The sequence below is a fragment of the Atta colombica genome, unplaced genomic scaffold (assembly GCF_001594045.1).
Source record: "Atta colombica isolate Treedump-2 unplaced genomic scaffold, Acol1.0 scaffold12, whole genome shotgun sequence".
Classification (NCBI taxonomy): domain Eukaryota; kingdom Metazoa; phylum Arthropoda; class Insecta; order Hymenoptera; family Formicidae; genus Atta; species Atta colombica.
The window spans coordinates 7,487,957-7,498,221 of record NW_017259206.1 but is presented as its reverse complement, the minus strand read 5'-3'; the positions used below and the strand labels follow the sequence as shown (position 1 = coordinate 7,498,221).

General features: G+C 39.4%; 1 protein-coding gene across 1 annotated transcript in view; it reads left to right on the top strand.

Annotated features, from left to right (window-relative positions):
- Positions 1 to 977: 977 nt before the first annotated feature.
- LOC108694514 (zinc finger protein ZIC 1-like) overlaps positions 978 to 10,265 on the top strand; it is a 21,027-nt gene continuing 11,739 nt past the window's right edge. The window contains exon 1 of the mRNA XM_018204075.1: positions 978 to 1,040. The gene's annotated coding sequence lies outside the window, so the exon portion shown is untranslated. The remainder of the gene's footprint in view (positions 1,041 to 10,265) is intronic.

Here is a 10,265-nt window from a genome sequence, read left to right as displayed (position 1 = left end):
TTATGTGTAGTAAGAAATCTTAAACTTAATTACAATTGGTTAATATATATATATATATATATGTATGTGTGTATGTATGTATTGTCTGGCGTATTAATATTAGTATTTAAATACATACAAACAGCGCACGTGGTTCGTCACGTATCTACCACGGATGAGCTGGTGAACACCTCCTTTGGGTTCCGCGATAGATCACAGCAGAGGTAGGGGTTGAGGGTAACACATGGTGGGGAGTGTTTCGGCCAGGTTAAGTTAGGTTAGAATCCCCCTCTCTCTCTTGATAGTACGACGACCGCCTCTCAGGGGCCCGGGGGGCCCACAAACGCCACAATGTCGGCCCTGACGAAGGAATAAGAGAGAAGGCCAGTCAGGAAGGAAAGGAGCAAGTGAGCAAACAAGTGAACGGAGACCAGGAGACCAAACCCACGTAGCGGGAAAGAAAGAGGCACTAAGTAGGATCAAGAGAGAGGGCCGATTGTGAGAGTGAGAGTGATGGAGAGGAAAAAAAAAGGGAAAAACGAACCGAAAACCCACACCCGAGTCGGGGACTCTTGAGGGACCTCTTCGTGCTCTCAGTTCAAACCGAGCATCCTTGGAAACCGGCGGTTTGATTCTAGACTTCTTCATCGTGCCTCACTTTCTAAATATTCTCTTCTTCTCCTTTTCCTCTGTCTCCTTCTTCTTGTCCATCATCTTATTTCTCTCCTATCTGTTGGTGCTCGCACGTGTCTTCAAGAAAAACGTGAAATTACAACCGCGAAACATTCACGTAGAGATTTAGCATCACGTGACATAAATATCTTACTACTTGTGTCCGACCACGTGGAGGAGATTTTCACTGATCTGCCTGCGGTCACACACCGGTACAGAGTGCGTGACACATGAAACGTCATTAATCGCGCTAGACAGTGGAAGATCTTCGGTTTTTCTCTTCCTTGTGAGGTGAAGACACTGTGAGGACACTCGACGGATTTTTATTCCGCGGGTCTTGGATTTCGATGATCGGAAAGAGGATCGATAGATTCGACTAATCTACGTTGGTGAGTTACAAATTATTTTACAGACGCATGTAAAGCGTATTTCTTTCCCAGTGAAAACCGATGTCATTTCTTCATAGGTTTCCTTTGAAAATAAAATTTTATCTCTCATAATTCTATTCTGTTGTAATAATAATCAAACATATAAATCCTTATTTTTTTTTAATACAGTATTCTTTAATCAATACTGTTGAAAAAAATTGCTCGACATCAGTGTTGAAAAAAAAGAGAAAAGAAAAGACTTGAGTTTTTTCATTTTTTTTTACATGCTCATTGTAATGTTTAAAGCTTTTAAAGCTTTTCCTTGAGATTTATGAGTTGTATGTTTATCTCCAACTTCTTCCGCACGTTTTTGTTCTTAATAATAAATTCCTTGTAATTGTTGTTACTCAGTATGTATTGCCTGCTACTTTAATAAATACAGATATTCTACAGATCTTCTCAACTCGATTTCTCTCAATTTCCTAGTTGTCATATGGAAATCATAAATTAATATCAGTATATATTAATAATGTTAGCATGATTTAAATGATTTTAGAAACCGGTCAATTTAAATGGCTTAAATTTGGTATTCAAATCATATCTTGATATATACGGAATTATTGAAGCTAAGTTCTCTATCTTTTCTATATTTATCTATTTTATATCGATAATATCTATTTTAAATTGTTTTATACTAATATAGTAATATTAAAATATACAAAATACCATGAGAATAAAATTCAAAAATGTGATACAAATAATATATATGTAACAAGAGACTAAAAACAAAAAGCTTAAATTATGTTTTTATATAAAAGATCAGATTTCAAATCCTTCTAAATTTACCTTACATGCATATTATGAAGAAACACATCGGGATTCGACTGGTTCAGCGAGATTTTCAAGACTGTCATCTCGCTATCCGTAAGAGAGATAACTTTTTTCACTTGACATACCGAAACCGATCCACGATTTATCGTGATCAAATTTTCGAGGAGAGCTATCGATCTCTCAGAGATTCCATGAAACGACAGCACTGAAAGGCATTTGAAACCAGTTTCCTAAGCTCGCGGACATGAGAAAGGTTGCGAAGGACGAATCGCCTTTACAATTTTGCAAAACCGACCAAAGACGTGCAGATTATAATACTCGTTTACCTTCCGACATTTTTAATTTTATACATTTCTTAATATTTACATTAAAAATATGACGCATCACTAAATTTGACAATCATTACGAAATTTGTACCCGACATTTTCAACTTTGTTCGAAAAATGTTCTCAGCTTTATCTGACAGACATGCGTTCTTTGCTGATATTTTCAACGCGACTGAGATCTTTGGGAAATGATCGACTTTAGATGATCTATTTTTAAAATGCGAAGGTAAATGTAGAATTTCCCCTAAAATTTTCAAATGACAAAAATAGGGGGTGACAAACGTCATTGCTGCTACAAGATTCGCCATAGCGTGACAAGCTGAAGGGAGGAATGACAGATAAAAGGAAAAAGCGAAGCGAGAATGGGGTACTTTCGTTGCAGGACCCCTATAGGCATTTTCAGATCTGTGGCAGAGACGCAAAGCGAGAAGGGGCACCAGATTCCCTGGGATAAAGCGCACATGGTATTGGGATGAGATTATCTCAAGTCAGGTACGAGAATCGAGATTCTCCGGACGCATCGTGTCCCAGCAACAATGTGACCCACTGCGGGTTCAATGAAATTGCGTAAAAATACGTGCAGCTCATTCAGAGTGTGGGAGTCTGCGCGGGGAGATCTTACGAAAATATGAAAAGGCCTTAAAAGCAAAGAATAACGTAATTTCTTCATATTTTCTATTTAATAACTCGATGTATTACTAAAAATTTATTTAAATACATTTAACTTAATAAAGAATGTATTCTACACAAATATATTTTGCAAAATAAAGTTAACATTAAAAAATTCATTATCTAACAATATAGATACTGAAACAAAAATCCTAGAATTAATTCGGCTGTCGTATTCATTGATGCATTACTTAAGATAGTTCCATCTCGCAAAGAGAGCGTCGGTTAAATATGTTATTAAAAAAATGCTAAGCTTCGTTGTAACGAATCATCCGACGTGGAAGGATCTTTGATCGGGTCCAGTCCCTAGAAATCTCCGTCTCGCACGGCCGTTGACCGAGACTCGTTCAAAGGGAATCCAGAAAAACGATCACCTATGAACTCACCGGCGACCGTTACATGATTTTCAGCTTCGTCCGAGTCATTTTTCGAATTCGTCTAATCTCGGCTAGACAATGGCGTGGCGACGCACGGCTGGAAACAGGACGAAAGGTCCCGCTTTAGGATGCGCGCTGGAACCGGTATCCTGTCGCAGGACCGTTGGCATCTCCGGGACATTTCGCGAAAAAAGGGTACGGGAAAGGGAAGAAGGATAACGGGGGCAAGCAGAGGGAGTTCGAGGAAAGTTGGCGGGACCCATGGGAGGGTGCATATGTATGCGCACGTATGACGCCTTTGCGTCTAGCGTAAAGCGATTGTCCTATTGTTATACGGGATAGGCGAGACAGGTTTCATTTATGGTCACGTATGGTAATGACTCTCCGGAGGAGGAGAAAGAGAGAGTGGTACGGCTCCCATAGGTCTTCGGGCTCCGGTCGCAAGTGGGTAAACCGGGCAGTCAAGCAGGATGAGGAATCGCGCACCGGGATACGCATATAAATTTGCATATTTTCGGCCCGCATCCTTCGACGCCTGGCCCACGTGGGAATCCGCGGGCTTCTGGGCAACCGGTGCCCTGGTAAGTCACTTGAAGAGTAACGCATTTTTAACGGTTTCTTTTGTCGCGAACTGAAAATTTCGTTCTGATGTTTCGCGAGTTACAAATTAGCAAAGATTGTCATAGCTACAATTGCATGCATTGCGTACTTAATATTATTATATATATTTATAGGTAATGAAATTTGACGAGGCATTTGCTTGCGAGGAAATTTGCTGAAAAAAAGTGTGACCATGCGTAATTAAATTGTCTCGATTATGTATTCCTGGTGTATTAGAATGAACGTGATAGTCGAATGATTTTTTCCGTCCTTCGGCGTTCCGTATCGCAGCACATTAATGATATCGACAATTGGAACCGCCCTATTTTCGACCAGATACGTTTGATAGGAAATCACGATTGCACCCGTTGCATCCTGCATTCCAAAGAGTTTTTGCGAACTGGCTGCATCGGTAGTTTCTCGTTTCAGTGTACGATATAAGAGAGGGACACTTGCTTTTCGTAGGTGCCTTCGTAAGCGAGATGATCACATGAATACCTAAAACATGCCATAAACGGGACAATGAGATGTTTTGGTTGGTTGGTTAACCTTTATTCTTTTCTCAATCCGCAAAAACACTTTGTTCCCGAAACCGGTGATCGTAGACGAGAGGAAACTCTTTTGTAAGGCAACCTCTGACGAGTATCTTTGGTTCTACTCGTAGGTGGTTGATGATAAAGATTTCGTTGTCATATCGACAACAGTTCTGAACTTAAAGAGGACAATGGGCCACCAGCGTTTAGAGACACACAATTAATAGCAATGCGGGAAACCCCCGTCACACAAGTATGTGTGACCAAATGGTTCTCCTTTTAGCCCGCATGAATCCTAAATAATCTGCTATGGTTACTCTTTGTCACTTTTATCCTATATCGTACGATCGAACCGCGGTTTACCTTGTCAACATCGACCATCATAATCGAAGAGATTTCAGGAAAATATTTTACTCTCGATATTTATCTCGATAATCGAATTTAACCAATAAAAATCTCGTTCCAAATGAATAAACAAATGAATAAATAATTAAGAATTTTTAATGTCTACAAAAATCATAAGCGTTTCAAATTACCATATTATTTTACTCTTCCAGGTAATTGTGACATTGTCCTTATTAATTTCGAGAAGCAATTTTCAATTATAAATAACTCGCGACTTTCTATGTCGATTCCTTAACGAGATGTCACGGATGATTGCTAGAGCTTTTTTAAAGATCTCTTTTCAAGCGTGGTTAATGACATGATGGTTAAATGACTCCTCTCAGTTTTCTCCTTCTCTCGCGCCCGCCACCGCATTCTTCCACCGGTACTGCTTACCCCGTCTTTTTATTTTTCCCGAGAAACAAGAAAGAACGCGGAGGCAAGTGGCAAGGAGAAAGACGGAAAAGGATGAGAGAAGGGGCTCCTTCGTGTGTGGTCCTGGAATCCTCGGTCAACTCGGTCGGCCGAAGTGTCGCGTTGTGTGGTATGCCATGGTGTCTTACGTCGCGTCGAGACGTCCCATGCGAAACGCCATAAGCATGTGGAGATCCGAGGAAGATTCCGTACACATACGAGCGACATATGAAACACAATGTACGGAACGATGGACGGGATTCGCGTATGCTCGCGAAACCCCCTAGAGAGATGTTGGAAATCCTCGTGGACCACGCATTTTCTGTTTTTGTTCATCCAAATATCTTTTCGTCGTTGCCACTCTTGACATATGGAATTTAGTGCGCTGCCTAAGCGTGCGTCATAAATGAAACTTGACCAACCTCAAGTTAAAATGATTCTTTTTATGAGACACTTTCACATCTGTCTAAGCAATCTTATGTTTCATGCTAATAATATGAAACTTTTGAGGAATTTTTAGGTCCTCTAATATGTATCGTGTTATATGGATTACTTTTCCTATGATTTTTTCTCTCATAATTCTGTAAATTCAATGAGAATTGCATTTAGAGAAATCATATTATAATTTCAAAGATATTTTTTCTTATATTCTTTGTTCAATGAACTTTTATATAAATACGTATTTTATTCAGACTTTTATGTTGGTTTATGAATTAGTCGATTAAATGCCTTTATGAATCTATTAGCTTTCTAACAGGTGACATTACATGTTGCTCAAGCGTTACCGAACATAATGCGGGCGCAGTGTTTGTGCTATTGTTATCGAATGGTGATAGTCTCATTGAGACATACTTAAAAGATATTATGTAACAATGCCATCTCTTTTGCCATAGTTTTCTTTATTCTTATATTGGTATATGTATTAATTTTACAAATTTTGAATGGAATTTAAGTGGAAATGATATTTGATCGAATGACAAAATGACAATGATCTATTGAATAACTAATTAAACTAAAATTGTATTAACATGTGTGTCATTATAAAGTCGAATAAAAAAATGCATTAATTTTCTTATTACCAATAACAATTTGTAATCATATATTTATCATATAAATCATTAGTTATTAATTAATGGAATACACCCAATTGACATTAATTAAAAGTTATGTAACGTTTATGTTATAATTTTGCACTTAACAATGTAACACATATATTATATTATATTTATATTATTGAAAATGAAATTAGAACACTTATATGTTACGATATTATGTTACTTTTTGATGTCGACTAGTACACGCAAGTACAAAGATAATTATTAAATATTCAGATAGCAAAGATAAAGAAAAATTGCTTTTTAACGAAGCAGTACTTTTAAACGATCACAAAGAAAAAAAAAATATTTTGCGCGAGAAAGGAGAATGTCTATTTTTGATCTCGATGATCGTGTCATTTTAACACGGCCTTAACCTTGGAGCGACAGAAAATGTAAAAAAAAATGAAGAATAGAAGAAGGGAGCTACGAAAACGTACAACGGCAGCGTTTATTCAATGTGGGAGGTCCTACGGTTTCCCTCGGACGAAATGTTCGAATCATTTGTCAATGCAGTCCAGTTTAGCGATTCGTTTCACCAACACAGAAGTTCTACAGCGATGCTATGGGTGTTGGTACGGTCTAGAGATATTCCCCTGTCCCCCGATTCTTTTCATTCCAGATCCCCCTCCGAGGTCTGAGAATACGGAGTGGGGTCCTTCCGCGTCCTTCCTGAAATGGTTTTCTTTCTTGCGGTCTAGCGAAGGTGTGAAATTCGTGATTAATTATCGGTATTCGTAGGCGGGTTGAGAACCCTGATTCTCTGGATTTCTAGAGAAGGTCACGTTGCTTCCCACATAGTTACTCACCGTATGCTACTGCATGCAGATTGAGAAAAACAATAGTAAGCTTGAAAAAAAAGTTTCATGACAGATATAATTATTTTCTTTCATTATCCACATTCGACGTTATTGATTCTATAAGTATTGTATGTATAATAGTAACTTAAGTATATCAGTCTCCCAAGACAGGCATTCTCTGAAGAAGAATGCGCAGCTTTCGGATCTAATGTGATGTTTGCAAAAATATTCCTCCAACCTCCCGTGTAGCCATTCGTCGAGACATTCCTGCGCGTCGTACAAACAGGGGGAAGTTGGCAAATATTTTTCTTCCTATGTTACCGCATGCAGCATGCTCTTTTCAGAAACTGAGAAATGTGCGAAGGTGAGATTTCCGATCTTCCCGATGGTTGAGCATTTGTACAACGCGGTATAACCAGAGAGGCTTTTGTGGATACTACGAATCTGTGAACTATTTATTTTGGTCCCTTGCTCAGGTTTATCGAGGCTAGGTAAGGGTACACTTGCTTGGATCACTGTGAACTTCCTGTGAATCCCTTTAAACAGACTAACGCTATGATTGAATAATATTTTCCGCGAAGAAAATCTTTCTAGCTTTTAATTCTATCTATTAAGAATGTTACGAGAATAAAGAAACATTTTGTAATTTAAAAGTTTACAAATTTTTTTCAGAACAATTCTATTCTATTTTCGTATTTTGATATGTCTTACCACTGAATCTTATAAAATCTCTGTTTATATATGTAAAAAAATACAAAGAATAAAATAAGAATATTTTCAGATAGAAGAGATTTGTATTAATCATAATTAAATTAAATAAATCAAAAAATTATATAGAAAAGCATTTACAGATAAAAAATAACATTGGAACGTTTGATTACAATACATATTAAAATCATAAAGAGATACTCTTCCTGCAGCAATAAAAATATCTGATTGCACAACGACATCGTTATATATAAAATTATATAAACGTTGAATCTATTTCTTTACTCTTATCAACTGCGCTATGCAAAATGAGCAGAACAATTAATCTTTCTAATTTTATGACAACTGTAATAATGTATTTTTCAAAACAAATCTCAAACTAGCGTATAAGATAATAATATTCTCATAAAAATTATTTCTTATCATAACTTTGTTGAAATCTCCGTGGATTTGATATCGCTTTGTGATGCGTTTCTAAGATACAATATCGCTACAATAATAACACCAACAACGTAAGATCGCCGCAAGATATACTGGCATAATCGCAAAATTATTTAATTGGCGAACATCGTGTATCGCGCGCACGCGTATAAGATCAGCTTCATGAGGAGAATGCAGGAAGAACGAAGAGACCAAGAGACCCCAAGGCGGGAGGATTTAATCTTCAATTCCGAAAATCAACGTAATGTATTCCACCCCGAAAGAGGTGGTCCCTCTTGTCCGGCTTAGGAGTGGACGAGTAGGTAAGAGAGAATGAAGGGAGAGGGGCCTAGGAGCTCACAACCTGTAATTTCAACGCGAACGGACTAAGTCGTCGGTAATATGGGAGCCCGAAGCTGGAATAACGGCTCATTTCCATAATTCGTTCTTTAAGCATCATTTTTAATAGGCCCCTGGCGCCGAGCGAGCAGACCGCCGTCGGGCCCGTGAGGCTTCGTCAGACCCCCATAGTGTTTACACGACATCAGTCAGACTTCTGTTGTCCTTTGCCTTCGTTCATATCGCCGTAATGTCTTCATATTCCCATACGAATATGAATTGCAATCTTCAAGAAATAAACGAGATAATTGAAAATCTTATCGTTCTCTTTAATATAGACTATGCGAGATGGATTATAAATTTAAATTACGTTGTGAGAAGACAATGCATGTTTCCCCATTCAAGCAAATTTTTTACCGAAATCACGGGACAGACCGATGGCGCGATTATAGCTTTCGAACAGACGTGCGTGATGTTGTGCGTGATTTCCTTAAATCTATCCCAGCATAATCGCGTCCTTCTCGTTCCGCTCTTTTATGATTTACGTAAAATTGCGTTGGCGCACAGATGCTATTCCATTGTCTCCATTTTTGTAGCCACGTGACGGATATCGGTCAACATAATTATTACATCCTACAGCGACGACCGTGTTACGCCCGCGTTGCACCAGTACCCCGAATTTCGGCGGTCGGTTTGGGATCCCACAAAAAAAAACGGAAGTGCGGTGCAGATCGCGAGGCGAGGCGCGGCAAACAAGTGGCGCACCGTCTGCTGCTGCTGGCAGTTCTGGCCTTATAAACCGGTCACGTGACTGAGCAGGATCAACGAATCAACGCGTGGTAGCGCCACGAAGATCGGCGGAAGATTGCTGCCAGCACGAGGGGGAAATCGAGGAGAAAAGAAGGAGAAACCGATGAAAAGAGAAGGAGAAACCGAGAAAGAGAGAGAGATAGAAAGATAGAGAGAAAGAGAGAGAGAGAGAGATATATATACTTATAGAGGAAGAAAAAGAGAAAAACGGAAGAGGGGTACAGAAGAGAAAGAGGAAGAAGAGGAGGAGGAGGTGATGGTGAAGGAAGATGGTGCCGAAGCGAGATGAAAGTTCACTTCTTCCTCGGTAGCAAGGTTTCGAGTCGGCGCGGAGGTAGAGGACCCCCGCCGTGCTCTCCCGCTGCGACCGGTAGCCATCCTCCTGTCCCGTACGTAATACGCGTTACATATGTGCATGTGTGAATACGCGACTCACGTCGGTGGGGTGGACACTCCAAAAGATCTAGAGCCGGCGCACGCCATTGCGATATTAATATTCCGTCTTTAAGTGCGGTAAATCAACGAGGAATATGTCGTTCTCTGACATTGCTTACTAACCTCTGTTCAGGGTTTCGGGTTACTCGCCATATCGGAGATCGCCCGGAAGGAAATTCCCTACTACTATCTCGTTTGCTTGTATATCCCACGGCCTTTGTTTTATATACCTACGTATATATCGAAGAAATCAAATTGTACGAAGGATGAAGATAATTTTCGCACGGTATGAAGAGGTAACAGGAGGCGCGATGCGAATATAACATGAGTTCTTATCACATCGTCGCTCATTCGATGGAATTGCTTCAGAATTTTGAAGCAGTCTCTCCACAAAGAATTAACCCGAGACTCTCTTCCATATTTCTCTCACGGCACTCAAAAAACTCGCGCGGCTATACGGCTTCACGTCGCCAGCGGGATTTCGAAAGAGTGCAGGAAGATAAAAA